Below are 25,953 nucleotides of genomic sequence, written 5' to 3'. Positions count from 1 at the left end.
GCAATTGTTCTACCAAATATGTTAGGTTACTTTTCAAATTACTAAATAGGTTACTTTACAAATTAACATTTCGCTCACTATAGTTCATAATAATTAATATTTGACTTGCTAATGTTTCGAAACGATCTTCATTTCCATATGCGTGTGCCAATTTAATAAATATATTATCAATATTCTGACATTGTACGTCAAAGGAAACGAAAGATTTTACATTTTTGGTAATAAATAGCTACTTAACAACAACCACTTTTAAACTTTAATCACGCCGAAACACCGACTTCGCCAGAAAAGTATTTCTCTCACATTCTACATTAAAAAAAACATTAAGCCTTGGAAATGGATATCTGAGTGTAAATATTTACAACTAACTGCTCACGACTTTGTTAGCATAGAATAAGTTTTTTTTTCGTTTAATCTATGTATCTATATTGAAATTCATATTATATTTAACCTGTGAAATTATCAGTTTTATCCCAATTTGATCATTCATTTGAAACATTTCAAGTTTTATTATTTTTACAACAATTTGTACGATATTATAACACTTTCTAAGAGCCGAAGTATTTCATTTAAATTGGTTCAGTGCATACGTGCATTGTACATAGGTATTTATGTTGATACAGATTTAAAAAATATTAAATTTTGCAAAGACCTACTTTACTGCAGCCTTTAATAAAAAGTTAAGAGACAAGCTTAATCCGTAGTGATTGGCCGATGAAAGAAAAAGTGGAATGACAATCATTAAAAACCAGCTCATGTAGTGCAGTTGACTGATTGAATTGGCTTATAGCATTACGGGTAATAAATTATATTGGCGTTTAATACGTATAATACTAACAACTACTACTTAGATTGTAATACATTTTATGATCTACTTAACTGACCCGGTAAACATAGTTCTGCCATATTTTCTTTATATATTTTTCTATTATTGCTAAAATTGTGATTCAAAAATGGGGGTGTCTAATAAACATAATCTAACGTCTAATTTTGATCAATATTTTACTTTACTCATAATTAAGTTAAATACTATCAGTTTAACATTATCTTCCACATAGCTCTAACTTCTGTGGAAAACACGGATTAGTATTAGACGAATAAATCTATGCAGAGTATAACCCGCAATAAGAGCCGTGTTAGTCCAGTGGTTAGTCCACCACGCTGGCCCAATGCGGATTGGCAGACTTCACACACGCAGAGAATTAAGATAATTCTCTGGTATGCAGGTTTCCTCACGATGTTTTCCTTCACCGATTGAGACACGTAGTATTTAATTTCTTAAAATACACACAACTGTTTTAGAGTAACATGTATCAACCTAAACTTTCGCATATATAACATTAGTTATATAACGCTATTTATAATTCCACGTGTATGTTAATGCCGAATGGCTCGGTAGCATCAAATACCAGTTATGTTTTTATTAGAATACTGGTTATCCTCCGAACTTGGCTTACTCCGTTCGTAATTATCAAGATTCTTTCTAATAGTAGGGGAGCCCGGGATGCTAAATTTGCAGTTACTCGAGCGTCATTGAGACCGATTACATTTGGTAGATTAAATTATAGGAAGAATAAATGGTTATTTACTTTTTCCGCTTTTAGCGGTGGAAAAAAAAACTACAGACTTTAAAAACAATTTTTATTACTTTGGCTTACTGAAATTGTAAGAAAATTTAAGTGATTAATTAGGAGATTATTTCCTTAAAAATAAGTAAAAAATTAATCGCACTCGTACCTCGAGCATTAAAATATAGGGGTTTAATTTTGTAACTTTGAAACCCTCCCATTCCATTACGTTACGCTCAAATCGTCAGATTTTCGAAATGTGCAGTTTTTAGCTATCAACTCACCTACCTTATCTTAATCTGAAATCTTTTTTTTTGGTTGCCCTAAACGTACCCACCAATATTAAGGGCTCATACTCGGTGGAGGTACTCGACAAAGTGTAAGGTATAGTCCCTTATGTTTATCTGCCGCGCTCGAGTAACTGCAAAAATCCCCTCTTCGGCTCCTCTACTATAAGCAAGTTTGCATACGCTAACATATGTGTCAATGAAGTCTTCTTAAACAGCTACTTGTTCTTCTGAAGGTCAGGTTTGTTTACTTAAAAAGTTAACCGGCTATATAACTCTTGTCAAATGAGTCAGTTGAGTCACGTGTTGTTAAATGCGTCCCAACTCAATTGTATACTCGCTATTATAACCATAGTTTCATTATTTATCCTCGTTTGCGTTACATTCTTATCAATTAATCAGGGCGTCATTGTGTTTGTAATGTGTGTTTAAGGATTAGTATTAACGAGTAAATTATTATTATGTAATAATAATTATTGATATTATTTGTTGCAATGTGCTAACGATTGAATTAGCAAATTGCAGCAGAATTTAACTTAAATGTAAATCGAAATTGTTCTATTAATTAGGAATCACAATACTAACTTTTTAGGTTTGTAATTAAGTATCATAGATAATGCGTTTTGTGTATCGTACATGGAACAGATTGTGTAATTATAATTAAAATTATCAAGTACTGTCATATAAAATGTTCTTGACAGTCAAAAAATATTTATACAGCTCTCTATATCTGTTACTCTCAGTACATAGTGAATATAATAGCTCAACGGTAAGAGCGGACTCATCACCAAGGGGTGGTGGTTCGATCCCCGCCCCGTTGGTCTATTGTCGTACCCACTCCTACTAGTTGGAGGGGAAAGGGAATGTTGGCCATATTATAAAATATATGGCAAATATTCTTTTTAAAAAAGAAAAAAAAAATATTTCTGCTTAGTTGTCAATTTTTAATTAAAGGTTGAATTAATCAATACCACAAAAAATATATGTACAAGATTTAATGTAAGTTATTTAATCTTTTTGTGTAGAGTTAATGAAACCACCACCGACCAGACGTGACTTTCCACTAAAAAAATCCCAAAAAATTACATCTTGCGTTTATTCATAGTCTATACAATACCTAAGCACAAAATATGACAAATATTTTTATCTATAGTACTTTACATTATAAAATTTTGCGTGGTTGTAAATCTCTGGATCTATAGAACCGATTTTTAAAATTCTTGTACTGTTAGAAAGTCACGTTATTTGTGAGTGTCGTAGGATATATTTTATTACCGTTGGTTTACGGGAATGTGATCTACAGGGTGTCTGTTCATAATTTATATCGCTCCTGTCTGCAGAAGCTTGTGTGCTTTGTGGTATGCAAATAAATAAATATTGGTAGATTTTACCCTTTCACCGCGTAAATCTTCAGTTGGTTAGTAACATTATCTTGACCGTTACGCACTTACATATCTACCTCCTACTAATTGTCCCACTGCCCTCTTTTTGTACGCATCTCACGCGTTACTATTGTCTCAAGCATTCTGTTTAATTGTTGTATCTAATCTGGGTCGTTTGTCAGTAAAGTTAAGCTGGGTCTACATTAGAGCCTTAGACTAATCCTACTAATATTATAAATGCAAAAGTTTGTATGAATGTTTGTTTGTTTGGATGTTTGTTACTCTTTAACGCCGCTACTACAGAAGCGATTTACCTGAATAGATTTTACTCTGGATTAACACATAGGCAATTTTCATCCCGGAAAAATCCATGGTTCCTGCGGGATTAGTGAAATACTGAATCTCACGGTTCGGTAGTACCTATTAGACTCGCAATACCTTAAAATTTGTCACTTCTGTGACTATGTGAGCGTAAGAGCTGAAGTAATTTCAATCGCCGACACGCACACAAGCGTACTTATAGTACCATAGCGATGCGTCAAGGGCTCCTATTTCGGAGCACATAAAACGGCTTACGTATCCTGCGACTACACACTATCTATGTTTTATAAATCTACTAGCGGACCCGGTCAAGCTTCGTTTTGACATAAGTGCACTTATTCTCTATCCCTACTCTACCCTTCTATACCTCTACCCCTACCCTACTCCTACCCTACCCCTATCTACCCCTACCCTACCCCTACCCTACCCCTGCCCTACCCCTGCCCTACCCCTACCCTACCCCTACCGCTTGACTCTTAAACGTTTGTATGGGAAATAGAAAAGGGCAGTTTTTAGGGTTTTCCCGGAAATTATTTGATTTTTTCTCACCTTTTAAACCTTCCCTACACCTCCACGAACATTTCAAGACCAAGATAAGATAAATCCGTTAAGCCGTTCTCGAGTTTTAGCGAGACTAACGAACAGCAATTCATTTTTATATATATAGATTGATTAGAGAATTTCACCATGCCATGATTCAGTGACTGTATCGTATACGTCAATATTGGTAATGCCTTCAGAACCGGTAGTAGAGTACATATGTTTTCTGTGGTAGAGTCTCTAGAAATAGTCAATCTTGACGTTACAAAAAAACTTATCTACGTGAAATAAATGAATTATGAATTGTTGTACCTATAGTAGATAATCTTTTTTACAACTAATGTATATTTGTGTTTCATTAATGGAATTTAGTTATATCAGGGTCTACCTGATATAACTATTGACGGCCTCCGTGGCGCAGTGGTATGCGCGGTGGATTTACAAACGGAGGTCCTGGGTTCGATCCCCGGCTGGGCAGATTGAGATTTTCTTAATTACCACCCTATCGGCAAAGACGTACCGCCAAGCGATTTAGCGTTCCGGTATGATGTCGTGTAGAAACCGAAAGGAGTGTGGATTTTCATCCTCCTCCTAACAAGTTAGCCCGCTTCCATCTTAGACTGCATCATCACTTACCATCAGGTGAGATTGTTGTCAAGGGCTAACTTGTAAAGAATAAAAAAAAAACTAAATTACATTCTAAATCTATTGCCAAAGCTATAATAGAGCAAGTTATTTCTCTATTAAGACCTACAGGCGCAAAACACGCTACAACAAAGCCTTTTATTGCGATGCCTTGCGCCTGTAATCTATTCAAATTATCAATTTAAATAATATAAATTTTGATTAATTGAAAATAAACTTTGAAGTTCTTATTGAATAAAATGTAACTTTATGCACTATGCATAATGTGACACAAATGCCTCATGTCAGTACATAGCCTTAAATCTTGTTGCAACGACAAAATGTGTAACAGTAAAAATCAACATTGATCGATTTATTGATTCGATATCAACAACCGGTCGCAGTCGACTAATTCAATTAATCTTTTTACACTAGTGTCGACTGTTGGGCAAAGAACATAATTAATTTACTTTTTTTATTGAATTGCGTCAGTGAGAGTAACAAAAAGAGAACCTTCAAATCTCCCACTGAACTTGACTTAAATTTGCACGTTTAGAGAGGCATACTCAGCGCTATAGCATCAAAGTAAAATATACCTAAAGGATCTCAGTTTTAAAAGTTGTTTTTCTATGTAGTCATTATAGCTGAACGTAGTTATATAAATAATTATATTAAAGAAATTATAATTTTAAACTACACCACTTTGTAGACCATTTTTCGTTTTGTGAGTTTTATATTCACATTTAAAAATATGAGGGTTGGAAGGCCATTTTTTTGGGATACATGTACAATTTTGGCCAGCGTGGTGGACTATTGGCCTAACCCCTCTCATTCTGAGAGAAAACTCGAGCTCAGCAGTGAGCCGAATATGGGTTGATAATGATGATACAAAAATTTGAAAATCTAAAAAAAAATTAACCCAATCGCATCGCCACCAAATCCAAAATAAAATTTTTGTGTGACGTCAAATTAATTTAGCTTTCATACTTCAATGTCAGAGTATTAAGAACCTGATTATTATTATTTGGAAATACTTAATATTAAATACTAAGGTCGTTAACGCAACTTTTACTTGTCAACTTACTTAATTATTGCTTTTTTTGGCAAACCTATATTTAAGTAATGTGATAATTATATTTTAAATGTTTAAATACAATTCTTATAGTCTAAATGAGTGAACTCGACGGTTAACATGCTCTCCGAGGCTAAGAATGGGTGTATCACTGTAGCTTGGCAAATTCTTTGGTAACACTCTCGAGGGTCGGGAGGGGGGGTAGCGATCCCCCATGCGCACGACTTCATACCTGTACAGTCCTTCCCTCTACCCCACGTGTATGACTTCACACCCACGCAGTCCTTTCGGCCGCATATCAAGGGAGGGCAATTTAGTTTGTTACCATTAAACTCCAAAACTACTAGACCGATTTTAAAAATTCTTTCACCATTAGAAACCTACATTTTCACTGAGTAACACAAGCTATATTTTATCTCCCATGTTCCCATATAAACGGGTACTACACAGGTAAAACCAGGCGTGTCTGCTAGTGTTAAATAAAAATATCTATGCACAAATCAGAGTTAACAATTTACATACAAAATGTCAGCTTATTACGCATACAATCGGTTATTACGTGGATCATGTATGAATACGTGTAATTATGCATGTACGTAGTATGCAATCAAGCATAATCGTCAACTTCCTCGGTTTTGACTACCGTTGTACCTATTGTATGGAAATTCTCACGGTGACAAATGGTTGTGTATGATTTATAAAAGTCAGTCAAAATCAAGTCACTTCTAGAACTTTCGCAAAATAAATTGTACATAGATATATTGAGCTTAAAAAGCTGATAAATGAAGGAATTTGCAGCCTGTAACGAGCGACGAAACATGAAAAAGTACATTACTCTAGAAGATTACTTTAGAGATAGGTACCATAGTAACCTCTTTAAAACTATGGTTTAGCACGTTTATTAAATTTATGTCAAAAAAAAAAGTCAAAATTCATTTATTTCAATTAGGCTTAGTTTACAAGCACTTTTGAAAGGTCAAGATTATGTCATAATTTAATTTAATTTAATGGTGGTAATAATAGTCGAAAACTTAAAACTAAAGTTACGAGGGTTCCAAACGCGCCTTGGTCGGAGAAGAGCCCACAATAAACTCATGCAAACTATGGAGGAGCAACTCTGCACTACGTGGGGAATCTTCATGTAAATAACTTTAAATTGATTTTTTCGTATTCCTGACAGCAAACCCTTTCATTTAAAATTCATACCATTGGGTGGATTTCAGAGAGCCAGTTCGCCATCTTGGGGAGGCCGCCATATTGGATTTATAATTTCGTTTCTTAGCTAGTCATGTATCAAAACTCAGAGCGTGTGCAAAATTTCATCCTAATCGAAGACCGGGTTGTGGGTCAAATTAAGATTCCAAGATTTTCAGAATAGTTACAAGTGAAGCGTGTAATAAATCTTTAATCTCGTATTAAATAATGCATTACTTCAATATTCTTGACATTAACACACGTTTAAAAATACTAAAATCGTTTATTACTTTATGGCATGGGCATAAAAACATTTTATTAACACTGCTTCAAGAAGAGCCTTGTTGAAAACAAAGGAAGTTTTAATCGCTTGTAAGAAGAAATTAAAGTAATAAAGACAATTTATATGAGCAATAAAATTAACAATGTGTGCGAAATTATCCTACGATAGTTTCCTTCTGAGAAGCTTACAAAGGTGACTTATTTTTTATTGAGTATCTACTAGCGTGGGATCTTTGTTCTCATGTTTTATAATCACTGTTACGAGAAAAACTAATGTATTTACAAGAAGTATATAGCCAGTGATTCATTTTATCATGAGTTTGGGTCCATATAATAACATTTCTGGAATTATAGCTTGCCAACTTCGTTCGTAACACTCCCGATGGTACGCGTGGGCCGAAGGGCGTGTAGCGATGAATGATAAACCCACGAATGATGCACCTCACTTCACCACACGCACAATTTCAAAGTCAAAGTCAAAGTCAAAGTCAAAATTCATTTATTTCAAATAGGCTTAGTTTACAAGCTCTTTCGAAACGTCAGGTAATAATATTAAACTTAAGATAATGGTGATAATAATTATTCGAAAACTTAAAATTAAAGTTACGAGGGTTCCAAACGCACCTGGTCCGAGAAGAGCCCACAACAAACTCAGCTACGTTTATCCTTTTTTAGTTTATCACCATTTAACAATATGTATTAAGTAGCCTGTCATGTAATACATTTCATTTTAGTCTTTCCCCCGACGCTCGCGTATCATGGACGTGTCATCAAAGAACTTGCCACAGTGGCGTAGCGAGTACAACAGACGAAAGTGTGCTTCTTTAACTGACGAAAATGTAGAGCAAGGTTCTCATTGGTCTGAGTTTGATGGTTCTTTTTTATTTGAATAATTTCTCTTTACTTTAATTAAAGCTATTTATATCAATAATACAATTAATATAACATACGCTTACGCATGATTGTGGATAAAATATAAATGTGCTGAAAGAGAGTAAATGATATTCTCTTTCAGCACATTTATATTTTTTCCACTATCATGGGTAAATTTTGGCTTACTATACTTTGCTCCAATGGCGTAGAGTTGGTAAGTAGAATGTTTGATACTGCAACCATTATTATCAATCGATAAAATGAAATGAAAGGGGGGCTTTTTAACGTGCTCCCTAAAGCACGGGAGTGTAATTCCACTAACTTCCCACCTTCATACTGAGACTAGCTGAAGCCGCGCGGTTTCACCCGCGTTATTCCCGTTCCCGTAGGAATACGGGGATAATATATAGCGTATAGTCTTTCTCGATAAATGGGCTATCTAACACTGAAAAAATTTTTCAAATCGGACCAGTAGTTCCTGAGATTAGCGCGTTCAATCAAACAAACAAACTCTTCAGCTTTATAACTGAGCCCGGCCTAACTCGAGTCCAGAAATTGTGCTCTGGAGTCAAATAGGCCAATTTTTGATCCAATAAGGCAATTCAATGAGCAAATAATAATCTTTGGTAATATTATAAAGCTGAAGAGTTTGTTTGTTTGTTTGTTTTCTTGAACGCGCTGGTCCAATTTGAAAAATTATTTCAGTGTTAGATAGCCCATTTAACGACGAAGGCTATAGGCTATATATTATTTCCGTATACCTACGGGAACGAAAACCACGCAGGTGAAACCGCGCGGCGTCAGTTAGCGAATTATAATTTTCCATTCCAAGGTACGGATCTCTAAAAACTGTCAGGAAATCACATAGCAGTGGAATATTTGTAAAATTACTATAATACAATTTCTTAGAACAACTACAACTTTATGGACTTCGAGCCTACGATAGCCAGACTTACTTTATTTTATGATGGCTGATCAGCAGGCACCTACCATGGATATATATGGTACCCGATTATAGAATTTGGACTGTGGTGGCTTTTTAAAGTAACAGGTTTGTGACTCTGTGCAACTATAAAGAGTATTTTTGAACCTATGAATAAACCGTTTCGTGACGTAGCGTTACGTTGCCACTGTCCCTTTCTCTCACGCATACGACAGCTGGTTTAAGTTATCGCTTCTTTCGATCGTCCCTAGACGCACACGTTTAATATTATGAGAAATCATCTCCCCATTCGCCAGTTATTTAGCTTCACAGCAACCAAAACACAGCTTATAATTTTGAGCGAGAACTTTAAGGCTCTCTAGTGAAGAGTTGATTGGAATATAAGAATCGTTAAGTTACTCTTTTGCACACACTTTTGAAACCTGCTACTAGAACTATCCCTGCCTACCTGCTATCCTGCTAACCTGCTATCAGAACGTCGAACTCCATAAATGGTTACCGTACTCACTCGTACCTATAGTACAACATAGTCTGACGAAGGTTCAGACTACATGATTGTAATGAAGTAAGTCTGACTATTACAGACTCCCGTTCTACTACGAGTTTGCGGTTTCCGTTCATGATAATGACACCTCATTATTACGAGTTATTCATCATTTTGTATATTGATTTTGAGAATCGGATTTGATCCTATTGACGCATTTCATTCTTACGTCACTTTCGAATAAATACAATAACTGTCACATAAATACTATAGATTAGTAATAATACTATAGACCAGGCGCTGTGAGGATGTGAGTATGCATAAATTGAGGACCGCTTTCTGTTTACAGTTCTGGACACAAAAAAGCATGCTGATTACGCTTCCACGTGTTGTTAGGTTGCATAAAAACTAGTTTTCCCGTAAAATGTAAATGTATAGTACCAGTAACCCTGTACCGGTTGTGTACCATAAGAGTAACATAAAATACCTAGATCGATATCTAGATTCTTGATTGATTTTTTGTTATCTAACGGTCAATAAAACTGTCTGTCTATCTGTAGTTTTATAGATATGATCTTAGATCATAGAAAACAAAATTAAGCTTACGGTTGTCTACTGAAAGGTTGATTTTTTTTCTGATTGTGTAAGTGGCATAGGCTCCTTTATGGAATTTTAGCGACACGGCGGCGACACCGGGGGTAGAGCGATGAAAACTGAGACTACTTCAAATAACCTGCATGACGATATATTTCATTTTAAAATCAGTGCTACAGTTTTATCCTGGTAACCAGTTTTGTCATGCCGCGAGCGGGCCATTTTTCGTGCGATTCGTCTTGAGCAGGTCTTGCTTTTGTCTTTTTTTAATTTTGACTGAGACTAAGTACCCTTGTACGCACACTACATCTCAAAGTAACTATGATCTTACCTCTATAGATGTCTATGGTACATAACTATGATTGGAGGAAGAGCTGACAAACATTTCGAATTTATCGAAGATCTGGCTAGTACAGACTCACGCTTTATGTTTATGATCTCTCATATATTTATTAGTCCTTTTTTAAAATTTTTAACAATGTTAATATAAATATAAAATACAAAACACTATTAACATTTTATAAATAAAAATCAGCCCTCCCGCTGCGGGACATTTGAGTGCCCAACCAACCGGTGGTCAGGACTCCAGAGTGAGGAACCTCCACACAATACGCGCCGTCTCAAGAATCAATGCCTTCTGTATCCGACTCTTGATCCAACAGTTAAGTGAAAGCTTCTTAAGATGTTGGTCGAAGCTTTTCGCTATAAGACCATTGACTGAAACAACTATCGGAGCAATAATAGTTGACTCAACATTCCACATGGCGGTAATCTCGTGAGCAAGGTCCATTTATTTTTTTGATATTGATAGAAATCTTAAACAATACTAGGAGAGTTTTATTTATAGCAAATAGTACCGACAAAAGAAATCGCATGTAAGTATACACTTTTACGTTTGGTTCACAACTGGATAAAAAATTAAGTTATAAATAAAATTATATTCCCTGCTAGATACGATCTAACGTGGTCGTGTATGTAATTCTAATGAGGTTCAGTTATGGCCCACCTGTCGCAGGACTACAATTTAACAAGCGGATAAATGCCTGAGAACTTACTCACAGGTACTCGGTATTGCTAAAATGGAAACTTCGTTGTTAGCGATATTTTAATTTTGGCATCCCATAGAAATACACTTTAATTCGATTCGAATAAAACATTAAATTGTATTAGGCAAATATTTCATCGACGTGTATTACAGAGGATTTATATTGCCAAAGTAGTCACGTTAGGGATTTTTTACACACTATTCTTCTCGACATAGCTCAACGAGTCGCGAAGCTGAAGTTGACTGGACGGGGCACATAGTTTGAAGAGCCGATGGACGTTGGGGTCCTAAGGTGCTGGAATGGCGACCACGCACTAGAATGCGCAGTGTTGGTCGACCCCCCATTAGGTGGACTGACGACATCAAGCTAGTCGCAGGGATTCGCTGGATGCAGGCAAACTCAGGATCGTGATGTTTGGAAGTCCCTATAAAAGGCCCATGTCTTGCAGTGGAGTTATGCTCCCTATACCTACAATTAAAACGTAGCAGGCCTTTCTTGTTCAGGTGGCGCGACATGGTTAGTATCTCAGTCACATTGAGATCGAAGTCGGGCTAAGTAGATGCCAAAATATATATGAACGCATTGAAAGTCATTAAATTACTATTATAATACACAATATACCTAACATACTTAAAGATTTTTTTAATTTGATTTTGATTTGATAGTAGATTAGTTTCAACATAATCGTGTTGACATTAATCTATTATCAAATTAACAAAAAAGTGTCATTTATAGAAAAACCGTTTTTATTTAATAAAACATTATTTAATTTACCATATTTCTGAAAAAAAAGGTAGTGATAATATATTTAAAATGCTCAATATTATCCTTATATTTGTTTCTTTTGAAATATTTTTATTTAGTTAGAATTACATACTCGTTAGATCGTTTCCATGGAAACCAACGATGCCACAATGAATTCCGAAAAACGTTTAAAAATAGTCGTGTGATTAGGGTGGAAACATTTTACTTTCTGCCAAAACAGTTTCACCAGCCCTTATTGACTAGTAGAAGCCTTCATCGACGCTTAGGTTAATCGAGGCTTAGGTTTTATAAATGATCGCGGAAACTTAAATGTAGTATTTCAGGAATAAAATTTATGTGGATATCTTTTACGATTCTCTAGGATAAAATCGTGTGTCACTACCTGTACAGCAATGTATGTATATATAAAATAATATAATATTAGTCGAATTAAAAAAAACATCGCACCATTCAAATCCGTGATAGTATTTGCGATGGACAAATAAGAAGTCCAAAGCCAACGGCTAATAGTCTAGCAGATAATGGTAATTACGCAACGTCACGCGACATTGATAACCCTTGCCGCCCGTCTGGCGCATCGTCCATGGCTCTGCAATAGAATGTATTTAATCTAAGGCACCATCTTCACGGACGAGAGAATCGCAACACGTCCGTCCTAATCTTCTTCATCTTTGATGAATTCCCTAAGTTGGGTCCTCTTTCTTGCACGGGCTTGCGTATCTATTTCAATGTCAAGCCAGCAATTTCTTAGCTGGCTTCGGAGTTTGGCTTCAGGCGCTTTAACCACTTGACTCCTAAATGGACGACCGGTCGCCCACCGTATCCGTTACGTGACATGTAAAAAACTATAAAGTAAACTAAGGGCAATAGGCGAGCTCCACGCGAAAGAGGAATATAAAGATTTTTTAAATGGCTCAAAACGGTAGATTAAAACCGCATTCCCTGACTGTCGGCTTCTTCAACGCAGAGGGGCTTTTCGATAAAATACTCGCGGGCAGCGAATGGATATTACTGAGGCATATTATGCTGTCGACATAGCTCTGCGGTCTTCAAAGTCGAAGTCAACTTGAGTCGAAAACTTAAAACCAAAGTTACGAGGGTTCCAAACCGGTTGGTCCGAGAATACAACAGCCAGTGATTTTTTTTTGTTTATCATCATTTTACAATAATAATAATTATTATAAACTACCAGGTTTATAGTGCATCTGATTTCAAGCTTTTTTAATGTTTATAAAATCATTAACACTATAATATGACTTTTCTATAAGCTTGCGTTTATTAATACTTTGAACTTATTGAGAGACATGTCCGTGGTATCATGTGGCAGTTTATTATAAAAACGTACCTATGCAATTACCTACAGAACCGAAAAGTCTAAAAGCTAAAGCTTTTCTTTACTTTGTTCAATTAAGTACCCTTAAAAGAGTTACTATATTTTTTTGTAATCTAGTCTGTAGTAGAGTATTGGAGTGTAGTGGTCCACATGACTTTACTATTTACGAATGTAACGTGTAAATGATTCCATTCTGATAAAAACGGTTAATACAAGGTACATAAATAATTCCGCTAGTGTTTCATCGCTATAGCATTGCCATGTGGGGTTTGGTCCTTAGGGTTTGTATCGAATATATAAACTATCGCTGCGATTCTATCATCCATGGATATGTCGCCTAATTGCCCCAGACTAAATAATGTAACAGGATGTCCCCGATCCAATGTGACCGAAATTGTAATGTCGAGAGAATATTGAAATCAATTTCAATGTCTGTCTGATAACAATATTTGGTACTAGTAATTATAGAATACTACTAACTGCTTTATTAATCTAGAGATTAACCTGTTCGGTCGGTTCTTTCTTCCAACAATATCAATAGCACGGAGTTGAATCATCATCATCATCATCAGCCTGTATCCATCCACTGCTGATAGGCCTTCGTCGTCGCACACGATTCCTGCCTTCCTCATCCAGCCACCACCTTCTTGATGTCGTCGGACCATCTGGCTGGAGGGTCAACTATTTAAAGCTGAATAGTCTCTTGTAACTGCATGTCTCGGACAATATGTTGATATTCGGTCGTAGTCGTTAGAGAGCCCAACATTATGATCCTAAAATAATCATCTAAAAAACTCGGATTTTGTTATTTTGACAGTCACGGCTCAAATTCAAGCAAGTTTTTATAGGTTCGATCTTCTCTCGAAGACTACTGGTTGTGGTTGTACCAACTACTTACGCGGACTTTTCGCTTTAGTTGAAAGAAAAAGGGTTAATTATTAAAAAACACATTTAAAAAGCTACTTTGGTATATTCCCTCCTAAGTTTTAATGCGTGTCTATGTGTGTGTGATATATTTCTGGCTCAAAAATTTCTAAACCTGTTTATGGTCAAGCGTTATTGTTTATTTGTGAGCCAAGTTTCGTTTCCGATCAGATAGCCTTTATGCTTATTTCAAAAACAAATAACTCTTTGTTCGTTGATATACATCAGCGTTTCGGTATTTTGTTAACAAAGCGCGATTTGCAGACCTGACTCATGTAAAACAAGCGTTTTTACAACGTGTGCGTAATTTACAGTTTTCCGTTAACATGCTGCAAGTGTTAATTTTGGTAACGAGTGTGTTAAATATTTTGTTTTTCTTCAACTCTGTGTTGTGTATGTAGTATCTTATGTTATGCTATCTGATAGCATTGAAACAAGTTTGTTTAAGTGTATTTATTCATTCTCTCTACGTTCTCAAACCATAATTTTCTAGATTTAGTCACTACATTCTCATTTATACAATAACGCTTTCTTATTACACTATTTTCTATTCCGTCATATTCCTAAACTAAATAATAGTTTAGCTGGTCTCCCACCAACCGGCTTCGGCCGTGACTAGTTACCACCCTACCGACAAAGATGTACCTCCAAGCGATTTAGCGTTCCGGTATGATGTCGTGTAGAAACCGAAAGGGGTGTGGATTTTCATCCTCCTCCTAACAAGTTAGCCCACTATCATCTTAGATTGCATCATCACTTACCATCAGGTGAGATTGTAGTCAAGGGCTAACTTGTGAAGAATAAAAAAAATAATTATAATAATTGACTGGTTTAAAGGACAAACAAAATATAATAACAAATTTTGTTATCAACTGTACTTTTGTACTAATTTGTCGTACCTATCTACCTACCTACTACGGTAATGGATATAAAAAATATTTATAATCATAATAAAAAAAGCTTTTATCCAAACGGAAACCAACATAATTGCTTAATTATTACAACTGGCTACCAACAAATTTGTGTGATTTCTTTGTTACCTTTGAATCTTGCCTTTGTGCTAGGACAAAAAACATACTTACCTAGTTCAATAATGTTTTTTGTTAACTCAATGACGATGCCGAAATTATTGTAATGCTGTAAGGTTAATGTACGTTAGTGTTATTGAGATTCAGTGCCTCAGGAATAATAATCATGAGGTTCTGACGAATCTGTGATGAACTGGCATCTGCGATGATAGATATATTCTCATTGTGAAAAAGCTAGTATACATTAATGGGAATCCACTGGCTCCCAAGATACTGTGACAGCTAGTTTGGAAGTCAGGAAGCTACTCGATTATTGTACTTACTAAAAATTCTTGTGTACTAGCGGACCCGGTGAAGCTTCGCTTGGACTTATATACACTTCTTCCCTATCCCTACTCTACCCCTACCCTACCCCTACCCTGTAAAATATCCTACATAGTATTTTATATACATAAATACATAAATAAATTTTGATTTTGAAATTTTGATAGTAAGTACCTAAAACATTTTAAACCCAAGTTCGCATACCCGCATGAGAACAGCTTAGTGGGCCTAGGAGGTAAGAGACGTGAGGATTGAAGTGGGCTATAAAAAAGCCTGAAAACTGCCTACGAACTCCTTAATTTTCAGCTTAGCTTCATGAAATTGATGTTTTTTTTTGTTTTTATTCCGTGACACCTTAGCTTGAATACGTAATCACCTGACGTAATGACTATTTTTATTTTTATTTTTTATTTTTTTTTATTCTTTACAAGTTAGCCCTTGACTACAATCTCACCTGATGGTAAGTGATGATGCAATCTAAGATGGAAGCGGGCTAACTCGTTAGGAGGAGAATGAAAATCAACACCCCTTTCGGTTTCTACACGATATCATAACGGCCGGACGGTCTTTGTCGGTGGGGTGGTAACTAGCCACGGCCGAAGCCGTACTCGCGGGTACATAAAATTTACCCGAGCTAGAAATCGAACCTTGGACCTCACTGTTGAAAACTACAGCAAAACTAACTGCGCCATCATCATACATCTGTGATATAAATCATGTTAAAAATACAATGCTAATATTAGATTTTTTTTAATTTTGTTTTGTTAAAAAAAAGTAAATACGTCACAACGACGTAGGACTGCGAACACATTAGCATATTATAAATTTATCTTCAGCGAGTAGTTTAAAAATAACTTTTATAGCCGCTTCGTGACCAAACTTTAGTAGATTGACGCAAAGGCTTTTACTTTGTGTAGCATTGTAATAATCTTATTTATTTTTTTAATAACAGACACCCACGATTCGCCGGCGTAGAGATTTTGGCAGATATCTTTTTATCTTATAGAATTTGCAAAGACTACCAGTAGTTGAATCATTACGATTTCTTTTATTTTTACTTCCTGTAGGAAGGTTTTTTTTTTACCTCCTTTTTTACTTCCTGAGGGAAGGTGGAAGAATCTTTATCATTAAGATTAACTTCTCCAAGCACCTTAGTTTAGGAGCTATGTTTTATACAAATTGTCTATAAAGTCAGCCATTGACGATCAATTATTCTCACGTTTCTGTGAGAATTTTAACTGGGTACAATTATTCCTTATAATCCTGGGCAGAATATAGTATACTTTTCATCAGGCTACAATCAATAGGAGCAGAGCAGTGAAGGAAAATATTAGGAAAACGGACGAAGTTAGGTACTCCATTTTTACAGGCTTACTACTGTAAGGGCTGGATTAAAGATATTTAAGGGCGGACGAAGTCGCGGGCGCTAGTATATAAATAAAATATTCAAGTCATTGAAGACCACCTACATAGCGGTCATACTTGATACCTACTCGAGAACAATAGACGCGAAGTGTGACGAAAATAATAAATATGTAATTAGAAGAGCGCCGTTTGCATATTTGCGCATCTTAGAAGTTTAATTCTATTTATAGGCAACATTATTCGTCTTGCATACCCAATTCTAGACTTAATAGACACCTTAAATAGAGCAGCATAGCGTTTTGGGTACTATTTTATTTATTGTATTCAAAATTTTATTTATGCGATACACATGTTTTGAGTAGAAACAGCTGTTTAACCATTCGCTGCCCGCGAGTATTTTATCGAAAAGCCCGTCTGCGTTGGAGAAGTCGACAGTCAGGGAATGCGGTTTTAATCTACCGTTGTGAGCCATTTAAAAAAATCTTTATATTCCTCTATCGCGCGGAGCATGATACTGTGCTCGCCTATTGCCCTTAGTTTACTTTATATTTTTTTACATGTCACGTAACGGATACGATGGGCGACCGGTCGTCCATTTAGGAGTCAAGTGGTTTAAAATCCAATTTGCCGCAGCGTTGTAGCATGGCTGTCATATGAATATGAATCAAAAATATATATTTCTACTCTTATTTCGTAATCTACTCAATATAAAACTTTAAACCATATCACAAAAGTATTCATTACTACAGATCAAGTAATGTACATACCACACAGCTAAATCGTGCTACAATTTTTTTTTAATTTTTAAATAGTTCCATGGCATTGGCTACAAAAATTCAGGCTTCCATAAAAGTGACAAAATGTAGGAGGCCACGCTTATACGAAATCGAGGAGGCCCAATGCCAATTAATTATTACTAGCCGACGCCGCGACTTCGTCCGCGTGGAATTCAGTTTTTCACGAATCCCGTGGGAACCATGAATTTTTCAGGGATGAAAGTAGCCAATGTGTCAATCCAGACTATAGTCTATCGGTTCAGTAGCCGAAGCGTGATAGATTAACAAACATTCATACCATCAAAATCATCAGGTTTTCGAAAATAAACTCTCAATATCTAAGGATAATGGATTTTTTCGGGATAAAAAGTAGCCTATGTGCTAATCCAGAGTAAAATCTATTTCCATTCCAAATTTCAGCCAAATCTCTTTAGTAGTAGCGGCGTTAACAAGCATCCATCCATACAAACTTTCGCGTTTATTATTAAAATATTGTATGTGAAGAAATAATAAAAAACCTGTATACCAGAAAATTTTCTTAATTCTCTAGGTGTGTGAAGTCTGCCAATCCGCATTGGGCCAGCGATAAGACCTCTGCCTTCGATTCTGGAAGACGTAGGTTCGAATCCGATCCGGAGCATACACCTCCAACTTATCAGTTGTATGCATTTTAAGAAATTAAATATCACGTGTCTTATACGGTGAAGGAAAACATCGTGAGGAAACCTGCATACCAGAAAATTTTCTTATTTCTCTGCGTGTGTGAAGTCTGCCAATCCGCCAGCCAGCGTGGTGGACTATTGGCCTAATCCCTCTCATTCTGAGAGAATATTTTAGCTCAGCAGTGAACTGAATATGGATTGACAATGAACAATAACATTCAGAATTTAGCCCAGAGAATTACAGAGTCTACATAAAACTCGTTTAGATTGTAAAAAATTAAACTATTCCACCGCTCATTATGATAAGTCAACAATAGTTAGTAACGGGCGGTCTGACGTCATTGCTAACCTTCCCACGTCATAGTAATGAAGTAGCCGATCAGCAGGCATTAGTATAATGATGGTCAGTAACAGTCATTACTCATTAATTGACGTAGGCGTAGAATGCTTCATATGTTTTGTGGTTTTTCGAATACCTTTACCAATAATGTGGTTAACAATTTAAAAGCTATCTGCAATTGGGTCGTACTTTAAATGAGGTCTATATAGTTGTAGATGTAACCAGTAGTCTACTAAGATCTGAATTGGAGACGACCTTAACGACCTTTTATTTATATGTTTATTGGATGCAAAGTGTTTTATATCAAGCATGTTGAAAAATATGTAGATACTAGCGGACTCGCTCAAGCTTCGCTTTGACTTATTAATTTATTTATTTGCACTTCTTCCCTATCCCTACCTTACACTACCATACTCCTACCCCTACCCCTACCCCTACCCTACCCCTACCCTACCTCTACTCTACCCCTACCCTACCCTACCCTACAACTACCCTACATCTACCCTACCCCTACCCTATCCCTATACCATAAACCTACCCTACCACTACCCTACCCTACCCCTACCCTACCCCTACCCTACCCCTACCCTACCCCTACCCTACCCCTACCCTACCCCTACCCTGCCCCTACCCTACCCCTACACCATAAACCTACCGTACCACTACCCTACCCTACCCCTACCCTACCCCTACCCTACCCCTACCCTACCCCTACCCTACCCCTACCCCTACCCTACCCCTACCCTACCCCTACCCTACCCCTACCCTACCCCTACCCTACCCCTACCCTACCCCTACCCTACCCCTACCCTACCCCTACCCTACCCCTACCCTACCCCTACCCTACCCCTACCCTACCCCTACCCTACCCCTACCCTACCGCTACCCTACCCCTACCCTATCCCTATACCATACCCCTACCCTACCACTACCCTATCCTAGGATTTAGGGGTTTGAAAAATAGATGTTGGCCGATTCTCAGACCTACTGAATATGCACAAAAAATTTCATCAAAATCGGTCGAGCCGTTTCGGAGGAGTTCAATGTCGAACACCGCGACACGAGAATTTTATATATTAGATATTGAGAGTTTAGTCGTTACTTAATATCCAGCGGGCCTATTCACGAATTTGGTATTTATTAACATATTAAAATAAACATCAAATCAACTGAGAAATGTCATCTACAAACTGTACGATATCCACGAAGGATTAGTAGCCACCAGATGATATTTGTTACATAGAATCTCAATATCGTATAAGTCAAATAACTATAAACTATAATATAACTAAATAGAGAATTAGCCTGCTGGTCAAACTATCAATTAAATAATTACGGTAAATAATAGTTTTGCCAAAAGTTTTTTAGGCAAACTATTCGCAATATATGTTTAACAATCTAAAGTTGATATACAAACTTTTCGTCCAATAAACAGTCGGGTGAACGTCGTTTCTAATTCCGACCCTTATCTATTGCCATTTAATGAAAAGACGATTGTCTTTCTACTCCATAGAATTCCGATACTCCACTTAAATAGATCAGCACGGCTATTCTCTAACGATATTTTTATAACTCGCAAGTGCGAGTTTTGGATTCACTGCTATCTTTCTCATTCTATAGTATCTTGTTAAACAGAGAGAGATAGAGGTGAATTCGAAACTCGCACTTGCGAGTTATAAAAATATCGTTAGGTACAGAATAGCCTAGCAGCATAGCTGGGCACCGTTAATCAAATAGTTAACTTCGTTAATCGTTAATCCGTTACAAAAAAAGTTAGCTTCGTTAAACGATAAAGCGTTACATTCCGGAAGAATTAACGCAAGTTAACGTTAATCGTTAATCCGTTAATATGACTGGTAATATTGCATTTTTATATCATTGTGTGAGATTGGAAATTTACCATTGGAAAAATAAAGGTGAGCACTGGGGAAAAGTGCCATATTTTGTTTTTAGTTGATTTTATCAATAATTTTAACATAAATATAGTAATTTGTTGATTTATTTGAAAAAAAATCTTTCATAATTTCTTACTTGTCTAAACCTGTTAATCACGTCGCGCGGTAAATAGTAGGCATTGAATTATCGATTAACGGACTTCTGCATATTAACGGAAGTTAACGGATCCGTTAACATTTTTAAGAGTTAACTTAAAAGTTAATCCGTTAATCAAAATGTTAACTTCGTTAATTAACGATTAACGGATTAACGAGTTAATGCCCAGCTATGCCTAGCAGTACTAGTTACATTAACACAATTTGCTTTAAATGTAGGCACTCTATATATTTTTGATTTGTATGAATTTTATCTGTAGTCGTGATAGCAACTCCTACGTAACAGTTTGGTCTCGACGGGTCGGATGTCGATAAAAATGTTTTGGTTAATTCGAAATTATTATCACAGTTCTCATATCTCACATTACATATTTTAACGGTTAATATTGTGTTTTAAGAGTAATAGAGTAGAGATTAAAGGTCACCCATCTATCATTACTTGTGACACTAACCGTGGAGTGGACCTGTATGAAAATTAGTTGGGGGACCCAAATGAAACAAAAATGCTTAACCAGGTAAAAAAACTAAAAAGTTTTTTTACCTGTGACGCATTCGATTGAAATTAAATCGAGATGAATCGATTGAGGAAAATCGAAGGGCGTCCCGTGTGAAGCACTAATTAACCTTTGGTTATATTATTAATCACGTCTGTCGTCTAATAAATGCAATTAACCTACACAATTAATACAAATTAACTACTAAAGTGTAGTTAAGATAACGGGATGATTACTAACATCTAGGGTATTTTACTAATGAGGGTTTTAGTATGTATACTATATGTCACGTAGACTGGCAATGAATATACGGACCAATGTCACTTAGCGGCAAAAAATAAGCATGACGGTATTACCACAGAATGTCTACAGATATGGAGCTTCAGCGTAGATTTTTAACGTACGTAAAAAAAGCTCTCGTGCGAATGAGGGCTTAGCGGATGGTGCGTATGTAAGGACCACTATCCGATGTTAATAATAATGTTCGGCCGCCTACCGACGTCTTATTCCTTTTGTTACGGACGTTAAAAAAGAGTTCCAATACAACAAATTCATTCACAATTATAATGGGGATGATGACTAGGATTGAATATACTGATTTTTATGATACATTCGGGTAAATAAGGTCAATGTTATACATAAAATGCAAAGATTGTCTGAATATTTGCAAAATAAATAAGATTATAAAATTTCATAATCTATTAAATTTTTTTTATCGTAATTAGATGAAAATTCATACAGTTTTAGCTTCCTTACATTAAATGTGACATTTTTCAATAAATGAACTATAAACATAAAGGCACAAATAACAAAGATATTAGTAATTTTGTTTCAACGCCCAAACAAATCTAACGATCAGCGAGCCAACGACGTCACTTGCTCGTGCCGTTTTGTATGGAGAGTTTTTCAGGGATCCGCGGCAGCGCCGTATATCTGACCCTTTAAATCCCTGTAGCTCCGAAAGTAATGATCGCAGATATCCTGTTACTTTTAGAAAATTGCTTTTACTATTAGCATACTCTTAATTTATATACAATTTAAAAAACTGTCATCATCCCAATTATGTTCACACGACGATCTTATGCACGCCACGTATAGTGTGTACAAACCTTTCGGCTGTTTGATAAGTATCTCGTTTAACAGATAGTTGGGCTTGCGGTCTGTTCGAGTCAACTTCGATGTTAATCGATTAACTTTATGGGATATTATTGTTAAGCGATACTTTATATGTACGTTTTGTAAGCTCAAGTGGGTTTGACCACATATTTGGTTAACTATGTAAGCTTGTTTATTGCCTTGCGGTTCGGCAGTTTGAAGATTTAGATAGATAGTGAAGTATTTGTTTATTTTGATTAATTTAACGTGATTTGTACGTGCTCGTAAGTTAGAGAAACTAGCAAACATTCATTCATTGGTGGGGAATGGGAAAATTTGTCACATAAAAGTCATATTTTTTTATTTTATTACAAATTACCCTTTTACTGCTATCTCACGGTCCCTGATTCACTAAACTTGACGTATGATAGTTGACGTACACGAAATTATTCAGTGTTTTAGTCGGAAAGTGAAATACCTTTTATAGATATTTAACTCTAGCTTACCCCTCGCGGGGTTGCCTGTGGGAATGCGACGAACGAAGCTTTCTTTTGGTAAAATAATATTCATAATCGGTTCAGTAGATTCAGAGATTGCCCCCTACAACTTTACAAACTTATAAACACACAAATATTTCATCATTATCAACCGATATTCGCTCGAGTCTTCTCTCATGAGAGGGGTTAGACCAATAATCCACCAAGCTGACCCAATGCGGATTGGCAGACTTCACACACGCAGAGAATTAAGAAAATTCTCTGGTATGCAGGTTTCCTCACGATGTTTTTCCTTCACCGTTTGAGACATGTGATATTTCAATTCCTAAAATGCACACAACTGAAAAGTTGGAGGTGCATACCCTGGACCGGATTCGAACCCACACCCTCCGGAATCGTTGGCAGAGGTTTTATCCTCTGGGCTATCACGGCTCTTCTGAACAGAAGACAGTCAGTTTATACCTTGGTAATGACGCACTTAAATAACTTAGTACCCCTAAATAAGGCTCTAAATAATTTACAACCTTTGAGTGTGTTGATCAAAGCGGTATTTGCTATGTAGTTATCATTCAAATACTCGTAGAACATTATACAGCGGACGAAATGTTTCCATAACAAAACAAACGCGGCTTATGGAAGATTTCATTCTATTTTACTTTTACATCTTACGACACGATATATGAGTCGACTGTTGGTCTGACGACTACGACTTCAAAGATTGTCCGTAATTAATGACTTAATTGAAAAGTATTAATCAGTTTGTTTGGCAAAAAAAAAAAAAATTTATTTGCCGTTGGTTAATAGGTCTTACAATATAGAAAACTTTCCAACACAATCTACTGATTAAATCAGCGTGCGAATTTTAACAATCTCTTCCAATAATAAGTTATACTTATTTAAAAATTATTCACAAAAAGACCCAAAAATAAATTACAAAAATATGAAAAGAACGACTGAGAAAAATATCAAGTAAAAAGTATATGTGAAAGTTCAATTAAATAGTACAAGTTAGGTTACAGTAATGTCAAATATTATAAAGTGGTTTTATACATATAAGTAAATACGCATTTTCAGTTAGTCATTACCAGCTACGATTATTAACAACATGATAAAATAATAGGTATAGTTAAAAAACAAAATCAAGTCATTAAAATAAATAAAAAAAATAAACAAGTCATATTATGTGTATTGGTCGTTAAGTTCGTCTATTTAAAATGTCAATATTTATATATTACAAAATTTCATGTCATTCAAGTACTCGTCAACCCTTTAATAATTCTTATTATTCAAAATGGTAAAATAAACTAGAGAGAGCTATATTCTATCTATATTTAATCTTATCTGTTATAATATACTAACTGATGTGCCAACCGTGAATTTTATAGATCATTTAAAATTGGAAATTTTGTGACAAAGTCACTTTAGTACCAAAACTCTATAAATAAGATTTAAAAAATCTCAAGTGGCTGTTTAGATACAACCTGCTTAAAATACGTTGTCGTGTCGCTGTCGTCAGTTATAAAAACGGCCATTGACGTCAGTTATGGCCTAGATTTTATAATCTAACGTCTGCGGTAATGTGCAAATATAGGGACAAATATTTAGCCAAATTATTTGAATTGGTTCAAATATAGACACCATCCTCCATATTTGTGGTCACCAGGATATGTACCAATTTCATGATGTACCTTTGTATTTTAATGACAAAATCAGCATTTTCAATTAAATAAGCCCAGTGGATATGACCTCTGCCTCCGATTCTGGAGGGTGTGGGTTCGAATCCGGTCCGGGGCATGTCCATCTTTTCAGTTGTGTGCATTTTCAGAAACTAAATATCACGTGTCTCAAATGGTTTAATGGGTATAGAAGGAAAACACATCGTGTAGAAACCTGCATACCAGAATTTTCTTAATTCTCTGAGTGTGTGAAGTCTGCCAATCCGCATTGAGCCAGCGTGGTGAAGTATTGGCCTAACCCCTCTCACTCGAGCTTAGCATTGAACCGAATATGGGTTGATAATGATGATGACTTTATTTTTATTTTTATTTGACATTTATTTTTATTGAAAAGAGCAATTTCTGATTTTTTTTCGACGCCTCTAGATATTTTTTAAGTTGCTGTTTTTTAGTCTAACACAGTTAGATTTTTTGTATATTTGTATATCGTTACGGATTGATACACATGACTTATTTTCAATAGTTTAGTACGATTTCCGCAGTGATTTGCTTACGTCAAACTTACAACGAGTCTATTAGCTTAAAGCGTTTGAATAAACATTTATATATTTTTTAACATTGGTCATAATAATATTCTGATGATTATAGAGAGAGAATGTGCGTCATTTATGCCTACGTTCTTTAACGTTGTTCTCAAATACTTTTATCAAATAAACAAAAACGTATGTAATATAGTATGTAGCAACCTGCACTTTGGTGACACTGGGATTTCAAACTCCGCGCTGGGTGTTTGACGATAACGACGTGTTATAAGATCTAGAGTCTAGACAATAACAATATAATGCAAGACGTACCTTGGACTGCTAATGTTGACTCCACCTACAGGGAATTTTTGTTCTATCAGTCATACATTCAGGCCAAACACACTTCCCGACCGGCCCTATAAGCTAAGGTCCAAGACTCAGAGGAGACGCCCTTAGAGAGTCGTTTCGCTGCTTCTGTCTTCAGTTCCCATCAGGTGATACTTCTACCTTCGTCTTAACCCTTCGGTGACGCTGATGAGGTCCGATTAAGGAGCCAACGGCACTTACACAATCAGTACAACAAATAAAAACTTGTTAAGTTCGAGTCCTGTATCGTCGTCTATATCCTAAGCCTTGGTGCAACATGAGTTAATTATCAACATACATTAAACCCATGTGAATTAATCGTTTATTTGACTAACAATGTTTTATTTTGTTTTCAGGTAAATCTCAACGATATTTTTAAGAAGTTCTGGTGAAAGGTAATTGTACGATTTTATAACAGACTTAAAAAATGTGATTTAACTGACAGTCGACAAGTCTAACAAAGGAACCCCTTGATCTAAAGTGGAAAGTTTTTGGCTATAACAGAATATCCTAATAATATTAT

At 35.9% G+C, this 25,953-nt stretch overlaps 1 protein-coding gene across 5 annotated transcripts in view; it reads left to right on the top strand.

Annotated features, from left to right (window-relative positions):
* LOC112057848 (inositol-trisphosphate 3-kinase A) overlaps positions 1 to 25,953 on the top strand; it is a 167,195-nt gene that overhangs the window by 110,942 nt on the left and 30,300 nt on the right. The window lies entirely within an intron of this gene.

This window comes from Bicyclus anynana, chromosome 16 (assembly GCF_947172395.1).
Source record: "Bicyclus anynana chromosome 16, ilBicAnyn1.1, whole genome shotgun sequence".
Taxonomy (NCBI): domain Eukaryota; kingdom Metazoa; phylum Arthropoda; class Insecta; order Lepidoptera; family Nymphalidae; genus Bicyclus; species Bicyclus anynana.
The sequence above is the reverse complement of the archived record's forward strand: the minus strand, read 5'-3'. Positions and strand labels throughout refer to the sequence as shown.